Consider the following 16,803-nt stretch of genomic DNA (forward strand, 5'->3'; position numbering starts at 1 on the left):
TTCAGTGTTATTTTTATAGCGCCAAATCATAACATACATTATCTCAAGGCACTTTACAGAGTAAGGTCAAGACCTTACAATATTATAGAGAGAAACCAAACAGTCCCCAACATGAGGAAGCACTTGGTAACAGTTGAGAGGAAAAACTCCATTTTAACAGGAAGAAACGTCCAACAGAACTGGACTCAGGTGGGGGGCCCTCTGCCTTGACTGGTTGGGTTGAGAGGAGAGAAATGGGGGAGAAAGGAGAGAGAGGGGGCAGAGGGGGAGAGAGAAGAGAGACAGACCAGGAACAGCTGTATATAGTATTATATTCAAGCACTATCAGACAGGTTATAATGGTAATCATAACAGTGATATGTATAGGTGTAATAATGTTATTAACAATAACAGCAACAATTATAGAAGCACCAAATAATAATAATAATGATAATAATAATAATAATGATTGTTGAGTAGTGGTGGCAGATCCTGCAGCTACTGAGTCGGCAATAGCTTCAGAATGAGGACAGGGAGTGAGAGGACAAAGAAGAAAAAGAACAAACTACTGGAAAAAAAAAAACACATAGTTAATGGCATGCAGTACTGTGAAATGTTCTAATTTTCACAATACTGCACAGGTGGAAGAAGGCTTTCCTAGAGACTTCTTTTATTTGTGAGGCAGAGGGCATGTCCTAGTCAAAAATGACCCCAAGGTTCCCCCTACAGTAGAACTGGATACCAAGGTAATGCCATCCAAAGAAACAATAAGATTACATAATGTTTTTTCTGAGGTGTTTATGGCCAAGTATAATAACTTCAGTTTTGTCTGCAATTAGAAATAAAAAATTATAAGTCATCCAGGCCTTTAAGTCTTTAAAGCATGCCTGAAGTTTGACTACCTGATACGTTTAATTTGGCTCCATAGATAAATACAGCTGGGTGCCATCTGTGTAGCAATGGAAATTCATGTGGTCCTTCCAAATAATATTGTCTAAAAGAAGCATATATATATTTTGAAAAGTATCGGTCCTAGCACAGAACCCTGTGGAACTCCGTAACTAACGCTTGTGTGCATGGAGGAGTCATTGTTAACATGAACATACTGGAATGTATCCAATAAATATGACTTAAACTAACCTAGAGCAGTTCCTTTAATCCCAATGACATGTTCCAGTCTCTGTTATAAAATCTTGTGATCGATGGTGTCAAATGCAGTACGAAGATCTAGCAGGACAATTATAGAGATGAGTCAATTCTCTGAGGCAATGAGAAGATTGTTGGTAACTTTAACTAATGCTGTTTCTGTGCAATGATGCACTCTAAATCCTGATTGAAAATCTTCAAACATTCCATTCCTATGCAAATAATCACATAATTGGTTTGCAACAGATTTATCAAAGATTTTAGAAATAAAGGGGAGCTTGAATATGGGTCGTTTTAAGTAGAGGTTTAATTATTGTAATCTCAAAGATAAGATAATAAAGATAAATTGATCAGATCTAATATGGAACAGCCTAGTTGGAATAGGGTCTAAAAGACATGGTTTATGGTTTAGATGAAAATGAGTGCAAGCTTACAGTAATTCTTCTGCTGTTGCTGTGTTAGTTCTGTTTCTGCTCTATGTGTCTGCACCCTGGAGAGTCTTTTTTCTGACGTAATTCCATTGATGAGGTTATTTGCAATACTTCCTTCATGTTACAGTACTTTTCATGTTGCTAGGTATGTCATACTGTTATTCTGTATTGCCACAGCAGGGAGCTTCCCAAAAAAGCATACCACCAAGTTAAAATATACCTCCATTTTCTATTTAGAATAAATGTATACATGAGTGCCCTATAATGCAGTCTCTATTTTATTTTTTATTTTTTTGTATTTTAAGATGTATTAAAAGTGTTAAATAAAAATGTTTTGATAAAATTATCATTTGAGCATAATGCCATCACATTGTCTCATGGGATATGTTGTTTCCAATACACAAAGCCTTGGCAAAAGTGCTCGAAATTATTTATTTAGGGCTGTCGCAATTGAAAATATACTTACTGAAATTGATGAAAATGAAGAAAACATGCAGTGTAAATGGTCTGAATGGTTTTGGTTGGTGTTTGCTCCTCTTCCTCTGCTCTCCATAGATGAAAAATAATCTGACCTCACTGTCTTTACGGTAGCAACCAGTCTACTGTTGGAAGTGAAATGAAAGATTCCCTGGGCTGGTAAAGTTGGCAGCAGTAATTTTGCATCCTCTGGACATCTGTTCCACCTCAGCAGTTGTTTTCAGCAGCTAGACTAGAAACAATGAACAAACAGCTTTCGACTCTCGATGATCTGACTGCTAAGGTACGCTTACTATCCCAATTAAAACCGTTAAGTTCTGTTGTAGAGAGATCGGCATATGTACATTTTTGTATATTTTATACTTAGGCTATTTGGTAACGGCAATTTAAAGCTACAGCCCTATTGTTGATATAAAAATGAATTAAACTGTTTTAAAAAGGTAGATATGTCCAATATATTTAGTTTCATCTATTGTATTTTCTCTAATGAAGCCTGGATTTTTAACTTTTAATAGCAACAACAAGCAGTCAGAGAACAACAATTTTATTATTTTTTAGGCTATAGCAGTGAAGGGAAAATAAATTTGCTACAAATGACATGATATGCCGATCTGTTCCTCTTGGCCCCTTTCACCAGCCTCCTCTCAATGCTCCCACATCCCTCAATTCTCCAGACTTGCCTTCCTCTAGTTGCCCACCAATGTCCTCAGACTTTTTCCCTGTCCTCATTCACATGACTGCCCCACCGATCCCACTTATCATGAGCCCTACAATCACCTGAGCTTCCCTGACCACAAACACAGCCATTCACAGTTTCTCATTATATCAGCCAGCACTTAAACCAGCCCTTTGCCCCCACTCAATGTCAGATCATCTGCTATTGTTCCTGTTTATATTCCCATGTGTTCCTCATGAAAAAAAGCTGTTGTCTGTTCCTGCTTGCCTGCCTGCCTGCTTGTACACTCACCTGCCTGATAATCCACCCATCTGACTATAAGCTTTGTTTTCTTCATCAAAAGCTACTTCCCTGCATCACCCTGCCTTCGTGTCTGCATTTTGGGTCCTTCCTTTCTGTTCTGTTACCAGCAATTGTGACAACATAGCTAAATTACAAATCAAGGCAAACTAAAGAAACTTCAAAAAAACTGTTACTTTGCAGCCCTGAGTATACCGCCTTACATAATATCATAGTTTTTAAATTGTATTTCATGTTTATGCCCTAATAAATGAATAAATACAAGAAATGAACAGCACTGTAAACTGAATAAAACTAGAGTAAATGGATGATATGAATACCTATCTAGAGGTATTAACTGTGAGGATTTAATTGCTGCACTGTCATTCCACTGGGACGGAATCACTGCATCAGTTTTCATCCTCCCTGATGAATGTGACTATCTTTGCTCAGGTCACTGAAAAAAAGGACATACTTGATAAAATCTTCACAACAATTTGCAATATTACATATCTGTAATATTTATTGTTATCAAGTAAATACATAGGTTTTAATATATTTTTTTCCTGTTTGACATTTTCAATTACTTTGTTGGTTGAAGTTATATTATTCACTATAATTATGTTATGTTGCTATTTTTCTTTCGATAAATATTACCAAATAAATGTAATAATTTTCTCTATACATTTAACATACTTTTATCACAAGTCAAGCAAATAAAATACAATACAATTAAACAGTTTATTTTGTCAAAAGTAAACAGTCTGAAAACAAATATTTAAAGGTGCATTCTGTAACACCTCCAATTGTTTGGAATGACAACCCTGTAGAATTAATCTTGTACAATTCAACTATATGGAATAGCTTTATATCAGGGCTTTTCATCACTGAATGTTGGGGGTTGAAAGTGAGTTGGATCAGATGGCGGGAAAGTGACAAACCCAAATGTGTGGTGAGGGTGAACTGGGAATTTCTGGCAGAGGCCCCTGTCCGTTAGGTCTTTAACTCCCACCTCCGGAAGAACTTTTCATGCATCCCGGAATCCAAGTGGGTCATATTCAAAGCCTCCATTGCTGAAGTGTCTGTTAGGGGTTGTGGTCGAAGGATCATTGGTGCCTGTCGGGGCAGCAACTGGAGACCCTGCTGGTGGACACCAGTGGTGAGGGAAGCTGTCAAGCTGAAGAATGAGGCCTTTAAGACCTGGCAGGCCCAGGGGTCTTCTGAAGCAGCAGACAGGTACTGTCAGGACAGAAACGCAGCTGCAGACGTCACAGTTTTATTCATTTTCCAGTGCCGGTCACAGACGTAAATCCTGGGTGTGGGAGGAGTTCGGGGACACCATGGAAAAGGACTTTCAGTTGGGCTCAAGGAAGTTCTGGCAAACCATCTGGCTACTCAGAAAGGGAAAGCAGGGCTTTGCCCAGGCTGTTTTCAGCCGGGGAGGAGAACTGCTGACTCGGACTGGGGATTTTGTCTGGCGATGGAAGGAACACTCTGAGGAACTCCTGAACCCAGCCAACATGTCCTCTGAAGAAGAGGCAGAGTTTGAAGACTCGGGGAGAGCCTCACTCATATCTGAAGTAGAGGTATCTGAGGTAGAAGCTCCTCAGTGGCAAGGTGAAAGAATTGGATAAGATTTGGCCTGAGAGGCTGAAGGTTCTGGACATTGATGGGCTGTCTTGGCTGACACTCCTCTTCAATGTCACATGGAGGTTGAGGACTGTTCCTGTGGACTGGCAAAACAGGGTGGTGGTTCCCATTTTTAAAAAGGGGGACTTGAGGATGTGCTCGAATTATTGGGATATCAGACTGCTCAATCTCCTTGGGGAAAGCTTATGCCAGGGGGCTGGAAAGGAGGCTCCAACCAATCGTCGAACTTCAAATTCAGGAGGAGCAAATTCCGTCTTGGCTGTGGAACTGTGGACCCTTAAATTAGACTCTTAAAGACAAATACACTGCATCCAGCACACATCTGGAATGATGCTTCTCAAATATTCAGTTGAACCTTACAGACCTCTGAAGTGGTATATATGCAGAAGGTCCATATAAAGACAGAAGGAGGATCCAATGGAGCTGACAGTGTCTTTTCAAGTTGTTGTTACAGTAAGTTGCAAGATGGAGAAGTGAGTTGGGGTGTACCAGTATCCAAGATTGTATAGTTCTTGCTATGGCAATATCATTTAAGACATCAACTTTAACTTTAATGCTTGTACTTTTGGGGACAGCTCAATACCATCCAGTTCTAGGAAATGCTTCTGAAACACCTTAAAGGGTACTGCAGTGATAGGGGAGATGCAAGGTTAAGGGCATAATACAGCCCCGTACGCAGTATACAAGCCTCAGCAGTACTGCCACATTCTGGCAACCTCTCCTTGCCTTCAAGAAGGATGGATACATCCACTGGATCCTCCCCATCAGCACCATGGATCACCAGGATCTTGAGGATGTGTTTAGTGGCATCAGTGTGGCTCTCCTCCTGTATACAATTTACAAGAAAAATTAAGACTATTCTATTGAGAAACAGATAAAAATAGAATTGCTTGAAACATTAAAGTGACTTAATTATCAGGGCAGAATGAACACGTGCTAAGAACAACCATGGTTAAACATAGCTAAGATGACATTAAATTTAGTCAAATCTGTTTTACAATGAGCTGGCATTAGTAAAACATTTGTAGAACATTGCGCAAGATGGCTGAACTCCACAGATTTTAGCCCCCAAATGGATGTTGCTTGAATGTTCCTCTCAGCCATAAATTTTGTGCCTCTGCACCTTTACAATGCCAGGAAACCCTATGGCTATTGTAATCCTATTGTAACCCCAGAGCACCTTTAATTTTTGTGAATTTACTTCACTTGAGTCATTAAAAAATATCCATTTAGTTTGTTCTTCCAGATAATATAAGATTTTGTTGGCTTTTTCAATATACCATTTGGGCCATCGCTGAGTGGAATATATCCATCTCTTCATCTGCCTTCCTCTCTTACTTTAGGGTTAACTTGCACTTTAAATGATAACACATTACAATTTTAAAACATCATTAAAAAATAAATTAAAAAATTATGCTTTACCAGTCCACTCAAAAAGTTCCCCATGTTTCTTGCCAAGGTAAAGTATGAGGCTGTGGATAACAGCTTCGAGTCTCATCTCAATCTTTGTGTGCAGGGGCATAGAAGCTATGAAAGTGAGGATTTGTACTGTATATGCATATGCATGGGTCAGTGTGTGTGTGTGTGCGTGAGAGAGAGAAAGAAAGAGATAGTAGGTCTGTCTCCCTTCAAAAAAAATGTGAACAAGCACAATTTTGAACAAACACATCTGACTCAGTTTGTCCAGGAATGGCCTCAGTTTGGTCCCCACAACACCTCCCTTCGCCTTCATAAGGCCAATAATATTTGGTGTGTAGTTGTTAAGTTTGTGCATGAAGTTCTGCTCCAGGGAAATTGTAGTTATTTTCGTGAATTCCTCCTTGGTCTGAATTGACAAAAGATTCCCAAGTACAACATCAGGAACTGGGCCACGTAGGCTGATGCCTGAATATATTAATGATGGTATGAACAAGCTTGCACTTTCTACAATGATCAACTCAAAAATAGTAACAGTGATTTGGCTTCCAATTTTATCTTGATAGAAGTTTCAAGTTTATTTATGTCCATGTGTTCAATCAGGAACAGTACTACATAATATATTTTATAAAACCGGTTTTTGTTACTGCCAAATGGAGCAGGTAACATTTCAAAGGGTTTGTAGGTTCACCTATTTTTAGCTTCACAAAACATAGCAGGCCATCTCTCTTTAAAGTCATCAGTAGCTGGACTACCATTCACAATGTCAAGCCTTCGATAGGAGAAAGTTTTGGCCATTTTTTTTAATCACCTTTGTGTTGTTCTACTTCTTCACCTCATTTAAGAAGCTCTTGTCTTTCCATCTCCAGACTGTCACTAATTTCTACACCCTTGGATGTGGAGGTAGGTTGTTAACCTCTGCTCTCTTTGGTCTCTCTAAGGGATTTTTCGCACCAGGGAATTTCCATTTCAAAGAGTTCATATCAAGCTCAGGACAAGGTATTTCACGCCTTCTCTTTTTAGAGCAGTAAATAGCCATATTGTATTTAAGACACTGCTGCCACCCATTTTCACATGCCTGAAAATAAGGTTCCAGGCTCCCTTAGGCATTGATGCTTTTTTATCAGAGCTTCTACAAGTGCCTGTACTTGAAGACCTTGCTTTAGCAAGTTTCTCAAATATGTCACAGAGTTCATGCTTGGATTCTGAAGAAGTGAGCCATCACTTCATAAGCCTTATTTCCTGCTTGAATGGGCATTTCAACATTATATGAGAGGGTGGGTTACACAGAATTGGTTGGCCAAAGCTCTGATCTATACTCTGGGCTTGGGCTGTGGTAAATGATAGTGTCGGATGAGCTGACTCAGGAAATGCCATCCTGGAAAGACCGATCCAGTGGGACTGGTGGGGAAGAAGCAGCATCCTCATCAATGGGAGTCAATGTGAGAATAATAGAACATTCTATTTTAACTAGTTTGATTGTGTCATTGTCCTTTACCACATCTGTTGACATTAGAATGAAGAATTGGTCATCAAAATCTTTGTCGATGTACATAACAATAAAACTCCCTTGGAGTTGAAAATGATCCTGTGCAGCTGCCAAAAGTTCGTCTACAGTGCTATAGACACTCTTCAATAATATCACGTAGTTGAGTGGGGGAAGACATCATCACAGCCTCAGACAAGCAGAACTGCAAGAGAAAACAAAGAACAAAGATGAAAAATCTTCGATATGACAAGAGCAATTAATATATTTCCCCACAAGTGCCTATGCTTAATGCATGCTCTTGACAGATCAGGAAAAGTATACAATAAATATTTTTTTAAAACAAGTTTTAAATAAATATACAAAAATGTCCTGACAGGGTGTTACATAACAATAAGGCACAAGCCAGTTTCAAAAAATTTAAAGTTATAATTTACCTACTTTAAGAGAACCCATTTGATTGCCTTCCATTGAATATGTAGCCAGTGGGTATAGGTCAGTGAGTTGTCACAGCTTAATTACTTTAACTATGCTTGTGGACTCCAACTTCAAACATCTAAAACGCTCACAGAACCATGCACTTTGCAATTTCACAACAAACACTAAGCTTTCACAAACAATGATGATTTGTTGTGTTTCAGCAATGTCGGGCAACCCACCAGTGGAGCCATACACAAACATCATGCCAATACAATAACTGGTGGCCTGAAATTCTACCTTGTTTGTCAAATGAATGACTGTCTCTCCAGAAATTTCTGTGATAGAAATTCTTGCATGTTTTAATTTACAACCGCTAATAGAACTCTTGAGATCTTTAATACAGAGACAGCAGGTTTTTTGACATTTGAACCATGGTGATGGTATGCGATCATGTACTGGTGTTTTTTTTGCCAAAGATTTCAAAATGTTATAGAAGCAGTTAGGACTATCTTCTTAAAAAAGTAGTGCTTAGCTTCAAACCTCAACATCCATTAGGACACTAGTGGGCCGAATGCTTTAATCAAGTGCTTTAATGCACTACAAAATGGTGTTTTGGAATCAATGTCTCACATGGAAAAACACTGCTAAATCTATGTCTGTGCTCCGCATTCAGGCTATGTAGTTAACCATTGCCTTCATCTGTGTGGGTAGGTGACATAATTAACTCAATAACATCTTTGAGTGTCATCAACAACCGCCATGCCTGTTCCTCTTCCTGTACTTTTGGCGCCAATTATAAGTGGAACCAGCCTCAGTAAGCACCTGTTTTCATGTGTGTTACCACCAATGGTTTTGCGGGAGGCAAAGGTTGGGGACAATTCGTCCTGTTTTTCCAGGTATATGGGAACTGTTTGATGATTCTGTTGAGCTCTGCAAGAGAGAAATATTTTTCTTTTGTCAAGATATCTAAACGTGATGCCAATTCTCCAGGTATAATCCCTGAAGTTGATCATGCAGTACATAAGGTGGGTTACCTATTTGTCAAATTAAAATTATTTAATATTTTAGTAACTACAAAAATCCATTTAACTCTGTGGCTATCGGTGTAATAGCCAGTACAGCTAGCAACTGGTTTTGCTATTTTGTCCTACCAGGGAATGCTCCTATCCTGACATCAAGTTCCTGAAACTGGGACCGCTCTCTGACACAATATCTGCAAATGTATGACCAACTGAAACTTTCAACTAACCCCCTGACTGCATGGGCTCCAAGGTTATTGGCAAATTGAACAAATAACAAACTGAAGCTCCCCTACAATCTCATTTATACATTGATACTTGTACTAGGCACATTGAAGATGCGGTCTAATTTAATTAATAAGGAACCAAGCTGATCAACAGTGACTTCAACTAAATCTTTACCCTGTTTGACGAGCATTCCATCAGAAGTAACTTCAGTTTTATCTACCAACGAACTACTATATCCTGTTGCCTGACTTGAATACGTACATCTGAAGTACAGTATTTTTAAAATCTTCAAAGCATTGAGGATTGTGCTTCCTACTTTAAAGTGAAGCAAAAGTTGAATATATATTAGTACTGTAGTCACCTTGAAAAACACAATGAACAGTTTTGTGCTTTTTCAGATGAGCTCTGAGGTGTTCAAAATGTTGCCTCTAAGTGTGAAATCTATATGAATTACATACAAGACATGAAAACAAACCAGTTTGCCCTAACTGTTCAGTTTGTGTATGATCTCTAGACAAATGCGTGTGAAGTCCAGCAAATCTTTTAAATGAAGGACAATCTGAGCACAAACAGGGTAGTCACCAGCCTTACCTGATGTGTAGATGTTTCAGTTTACGGTATAATGCTTTAGGAGCTCAAAAAAATTTGATATCCTGGAGTTGCAATTTTTACATGACCATCAAATTAGACAGGAGGTTTACTGCTTCTCCCTGATGACATCAGTGTTTTTTTTTCTAATCTAGTAATTAGCTACGTTAAGGTAATTATGAACAGGCAACCAGAATCAAAGTATCAAAATGCACACAGACCCATATATTATCACAAATTTAAAATAGAAAGGAAATAATTTACATTATACCCCAGATAATCCAGCCATGCAGCACCTCTGTGACAACCCTAACTGTCTCTGATTCAAACATGCTAAAATCCTGTCTTGTCCAAAGGCGCACGCACGGATTCAAAAATACTATACTTTTAGATTAAAAAGTACTTAGTATTGTTAGGTTTATACACAGTGACTATAAAAAATTTAAATAGTATGAGTAAATCTATAATAAAATGTACACTTCCCACACAGTTCATGTATTACATCCCTAAAATATGTATATATTTTAATTTTTACTTAAGAAAATCTAATTCTCATTGAATGTTGCAATGTAGAAATTATGACAGTTAATTTTATATATTTTACTCCACAAATTTCATTTTTTCAGTGTATATGCCTGGCACTGTGTTTTACCTTTCTTTTTTGTTCTTCTTTGAAAGAGATTTTATTTAGGATAAAAGTTGCAACCGGAACAAAACTTTTAACTGTGAGACAGTGTGGTTATATGTTGATCTTTCTGTGATGATTGCCCATGTTTTTGTTCTGATTTTAATACAGCCCAAAATTGCCTGTTTAGCTGTGAGGGAACCCTTTCTAAATTTGGACACCGAAAATTTCAACCATGCTTTTTCCAAGAAGAATTTCTTGGGAATCTTTTCGTACATGTTGCTGGTGAGTAGTTACAGATTAAGCTTGGGGTGTCCTCCTATATTCTATTTCATCTCTTATGCTTCGGCTGAAATTAAAGGGTAGAACAAATAAACAATCTAAGATTTTAAAAAAAGGACTCATGACAACTTCTTGTTGAACTAAATTCAATCTAAATTTTTGACCCATCAGCAGTTGAACTCATTTTTGGAATTCTTTCAGCAATGGAAATCAAACATTCATCAGAAATTCATCCAAATTCTTTTGCAGAAGTTCCGAAAAATGTTTTGCACTTGTAGTTTGCTTTGCTTTCACCTTCTGTCCAGTTCATCCCAAACCAGCTCCATGGGGTTTAAGTCTGGAGACTGTGCTGGTATCCCTTCATGTGAGGCCAACGTGTAGTTCTTTTCTTCTAATGTTTTGGGTCATTATCTTGCTGTAGGAAGAACCCCTGACCAACCAGTCTGTCTTCCTGTGTTACTTGCCTATTTCTCTCCATTCTGATACCAATATACAGTTCTACTTCCTGCAGTACAGTATTGTCCTAATGATACATCAGAGGGTGTAGTAACACAGTTTGTTCCAAACCTGCCTCTGTACAGACAGAGGGTTTGGAAGTCATCAACAGCACTTGGGGTATCTGTAGGAATTGTTTGCAGTAACTTTCAAGGCTTAATTTACTTACATTGCTGCAGGAAAGCTGTAAGTTAATCAATTTTTTAATCCCTGAAAAAGTCCCATTTTCTATTAAATTTACATGATTTTTGGTGACCTAAACTTTTTTTTTTTTTTTTTTAACCTTTGGAAGTTTACCTTTGTACCATTTAAGGTTATTCACTGGACTTGAACTTCTTAAATTCAAATAATAACTGCATATACCTATGTATACATACATATGAATATATATATATATATAGTTTGTGCATTATTATTATTATCACTGTTGTGTTGCTATTGTAAACTTAAATACATTAATACAGTAATACTGTGAATACAGTATCTGTACGCTCTGTCTCCTTTCACCCAAAGCTGCTTGGGCGACTAGAAAAATAAAAGTCCCAATGGGAATATTATAGGAATGCTTTATTGATATATTGTTTGATTGATTGATTAATTTGAAAAACACATATGTTTGACTGAATAAACTATAACGGAAGTTCCACATTAAAGAACCCACTGCAACAAAAGTCAGTACACCTTTCATTAGTGAGATTCCACTACCTTATTTTTTTTAATATTTTGTATCTCCACCTTTATTTACAGATGATTCTTTTCAGCTGCTCTTTGCTGGAGGGGTTTTGTTGCTTTATTTTTCTTCTTTAAATATCCAAAGGTGTTCTATTGGATTCAAGTCAGGGGACATATTTCACTTGGCCAGGTCAAAGGTTTCACTTTTTTCTTCTTTACAAACTCCTGTGTAATCTTTGCAGTGTGTTTGGGATCATTGTCAAGTTGGATAATTCTCTCCTGCCAAGCTTCTTGGGACAGGAATTCATCTGTTCATTCAGAACTTGAGTATACAAACTTGCATTCATAGTCTCCCCCTACACCTTTTGCACTCATGCAGCCCCATATCAGCAAACACGGACCTCCAAGTTTCAGGGTCACTTTGGTTGTCCTGGCCAGGTCCACACCAAACATGCTAGACACCATGTGATCCAAACTAATTTTTTTTTTGGTTTCCTCTGACCAAAGAATGTGTTGCTAACCTTCATCAGGCTTCTTTTCATGTAGTTTTGGAAAAGTTAATCTTGCAGTTTTGTGCTGTTTTGTAAGCAATGGATTTCTTCATGGACACCGTCTTTAGACTTCATGCAATGTCCTTCACACTGTCTGGTCAGTCACAGAAACACCAATTTCCAAAGATAAGCCTCGAGCCATGTCAAAAGCACTTACCCATCTGTTTTTCAGTGCAAGGTTGAGTAAATAGTGAATTGTGTGTGGAGTCATTTTTCGAGGACGGCCACGGTGCCTGCTGTTGTTGGTAGTATGGCTCTATTTCTACCTCCAGACAGCTGCTGTATCTGTATTTCAGTTTATGTTCAGTAGCCTAATGATCCTCTTGTACCCTCTCAAATCTTTATGAGGTCTCACAATCTTGCTCCTTACTTGTTCAGGTAGTTCGTTACCATGTGGAGGCATGCTGTATTAGACAAAACCCACGCCAAAACTGAGAAAGCTATGGTGTTGACAGGTCCTTTTGTAACCTTGTTCATGCATTTAGCTTTAACTGAAATCACAGGTGGAATCAGATTTGTTGCAGGGATCCCAAGTAAACTGACTTTTGTTGCAGTAATCACAGGTGTACTTACTTTTGATGCATTGAGGTTGTACTTTTGGTACCTGTATTTTCAATGTAGTTTATCTAACCTGTTTGGTTTTAATTATACATAAAATCAAATACCATCTCTACCAATACTAAGTATTTGAGTTATAAATACAATGGGATTGAAAGGGCCTCTGTAGACATGAATGCTTTATATAACTCATAATAATTAAAAAAAATGATACGTGTCATAATAATGAGCTTATGTACAGTAGATCAATGTGTTATACTGAGCATTTTGAAACTTGAACAGAGTTTGTATTTTGTGAAGGTGCTGCGTTATAAAGGCTATACATGGGCCTCACTGATTTTATTCCAATTTATAACTCATAATATACTCAATATATAACTCAATATATACTCATAAACCATACATGTCATTATAATTAGCTTTTTGAAAATTGATCCCTGCAATACTGAGCATTTCTAGAGTTTGTACTTTATACAGATGCTGTGCTATAAAGACAAAGGGACTGAATAAGTCTCCATAGAGTTAAACATACAGTATGATGTAACTCATAATCACTTATAAACTGTACATGTCCCCATAATGAGCTTATTCACAGGTAATCAGTGTGCAGAACTGTATTATGAAACAATTTTCTACTGAACATAGGTGGTGATACAGGTTCTATGTTGTACTGTACTGTAAATACAATAGGACTGATACTGGACTGAAACTGGACATTAATTCACTGAGTCATAATAATTTATAAATTGCACATGTTGTGATTATGAGCTTGCGTACAGTTGATCAGTGTGTCATACAGAGCATTTTTTTAGTATGAATGTTTGTACTGTATACAATGACTGAGCTATATATACAACAAACAGTTATCAATCAAAAAAAGGTCAACTGTCTAGGTGGGAAAACTATAGGAGATACAAATCAAATGTGTCTTTAATTCCCACGAATTCCTTATCAAATATACAAATTGACTGTTGTGGTTACACTAACTATACAATTGCGATACTCTCATCATTGAGTAGCACAAATTCAATATGAATATATGACAGTCATTTTTGCTTGGGAAGAGTGTCTTAAAATCACACTCAGCCTCTACAGTGAGACACATTAACATGGCTGGTAGAAGTATGCAAAGCAAGCACTAATACAGCACTAATAAACCACTACTAAAGAGTTGTCATCTACATCATTGTCTACATCAACTTGTTTGACTACATTTTTCAGAAGGTTAGGGATACTTTAGGTAGTTAAGAACTTTTATTTCTTAATCACTAAAAGATTCATTTTGTTTTGTTTTATTTTTTTGAGCATAAATTTATTACTTTTGCTTTCTATTTTTCCCTCATTTATAGTATCCATCTGCTGCAGAGCCGAGGCCTAATTAACCTGAAACATCCCATTGGTACAACCTGACGCACTGGATTTTTTGAGACCACTGTCATTTGAAAACCCTTCCCCCAGTGGAAAATTATCCATCAGTGAAGCCATTCATTTTTACAACGCTTATATTCAAGTTAATGTTAGAAGCTATTTTCAAAACACCACATTTAGAAGCTGCCCTTGTGAAAAAGTGCTCCCATTTAATAATTCATTTCTCAGTAAAACCTTTAATTTTCCTGTAATTAACCATGTTTTAACCTTTTGCTGCACAAACCTACATGCACACACAAATTAGATTTGACGCTCTGTTGTGTAGTTGGACCTATTTTTAATAACATATTGAGGGGCTTGTTACAACAGAATGGGCATAATTAATTAATATTTCCAAGCTCTTCTGCCTCTGTTTTCAGATGGAGTCTGCAGTGCTGTGCAGTCATTGTTTTGGTCTACAATACATCATGAATACTTGGTTAGTGTTTAGTCATGGGGTTTGTTTTTCCATTACTTTTGAAGTTGAAAATAGGGAGCCTGGCTGCCTCAGTAACAAGACTGTCCTCCTGTAAAAAACGATAGGTCGTCTGTTCAGCAGCTTATTACGACCCATAGTTACGTTTTATTGTTAGGCGACTTCTAGGAGCCATAGTAATTATGATGGGAGCAAAGAGGGAAATAGGGTGACATAGTATATAGAGTGACAAAGTCCATGCTAGGAGTAGAAGGGGGAGGGGATGGATGAATGGGTCAACGAAACACAGGACTTTAACACAGGAGGATGCTGTTCATTTCCTGTGTGAAACCAAGAGTCAGCATTGTTTTCTTTCATCCATGACTGTTCCACAACCTTAACGGTGTGTTTATTATTGTAACCATGATGAGAAAGGTCCTCTAACGTCAAAGAAGTACTTAATTTAACCCCAACCACAATCTTTTCCTAAACCTAACCAAGTAGTTTTTGTGCCTTAACATAAGGCATGATCTTAGTCGCTCCGTGACGATGAAGGTCTGGTACACCTGCTGGTGGTACTGTCCTATGGGTTCTATCCAAGTCTAGGGACAAACAATCTATATGATGGTCGTTTAATATGAAGGACTTGTTGTTTGTAACAGTAAAGGACAAAAAAAGAAGAAATGCATGAGTTCTAATGGAGCACAGATCTAACAATAGCATATACAAAACAATGATTATTTCACCATTAATATACTGGAAGAAACATTGTGCTTTAGCATTCGTTTTTTGGATTTCAGACCTGTACTTTTTTATTTGTCCTAGCTTAAAAGTCCAGTCAATGCATTCCATTTTCAATCACAATATGTCATTGTCTTTTGGATAGAGCCTTCCAAAACAACACATACAACACCACTTCGTTAATTTGGTTTAAAAAAAAAAAAAGAAAAACATAGTTAAGGTTAGGGAGAAGTTGTGTTCATGGTTAAAATTTAAAAAAAGCTGGCTGTTGATGACAAACAAGACATGAGCAGCTGTGATAACTTTACATCATGTAAAATCATATCTCATTGTATTATAAATCTCTGTGCAGGGCTAAACGCAGGGCTGTTATGGGACTGGATGCCCAAAGCACACAAAGTGACTCTTGAAGAGGCACAGAATCTCACAGAGTATCTGTTGAGTCACCGACACTGATAAACAATCCTATTGATCTCTGGCAGATGCATTACAATCACACCTGAGGCTTACTTATTGCTCCTTTGTATAATTATTTTTTTGATTTTTATTTTTTACTGACGCAATTTTTTTTTGCCCAAACCAATATGCTGCTTTTTAAATTTCATCTTAACCACAGCCATATGTCCTCGCAGTTGTTTCCACATCTTGACCTTATGTGAGCTAATACAGTTAACATGTTAGTCCAGGAAAGTAGCCCCTTTCCTCCACAGACTGGAATACAACAAAGGCAGAAGATGCTTGTATGGACTGCACTTCAAATGCAATGATAAAACTAAAAAATATAAAAATAAAAAGCATGGAGTAAATCCACAGCATTTTGAGGGGGATTAAGAGTCTGGCATACCCACTGTTCAAACAAAATAACTGGTGCAAAACCCCCTTGTTATAATAACAATTATGAATGAAAAGTTGAAATGTGCTTACAGTAGTGACTTTAGTTTTTAATTACAGTGTGTATGTTTTTAATAGAAAAGAAAGGATAAATGACAAGAGAAAAATTTTATGCCATTAATGATCATGTACACCAGCCTATGCACCACATGGAAAGATGTATGGTGCATTCAGAAAGTATTCAGACCCCTTCACTTTTTACTTCTTTTATGCCCTATAATAAAATCATTTCAATTCATGTTTTCCTTTTACCCATTTTTTTCCTTTTTTTTTTACCCAATACCCCATAATGACAAAGCCAAAACAGAATTATAGAAATTTTTGCACATTTATTTTAAAAGGAAGAACTGATATATTACATTGACATAATT

General features: G+C 37.3%; 1 pseudogene; it reads left to right on the plus strand.

The window, feature by feature from the left end:
• Positions 1-4,172: 4,172 nt before the first annotated feature.
• The window catches only part of LOC120802921, a 30,837-nt pseudogene continuing 18,206 nt past the window's right edge, over positions 4,173-16,803 (plus strand).

This window comes from Xiphias gladius, chromosome 17 (assembly GCF_016859285.1).
Source record: "Xiphias gladius isolate SHS-SW01 ecotype Sanya breed wild chromosome 17, ASM1685928v1, whole genome shotgun sequence".
Lineage (NCBI taxonomy): Eukaryota > Metazoa > Chordata > Actinopteri > Istiophoriformes > Xiphiidae > Xiphias > Xiphias gladius.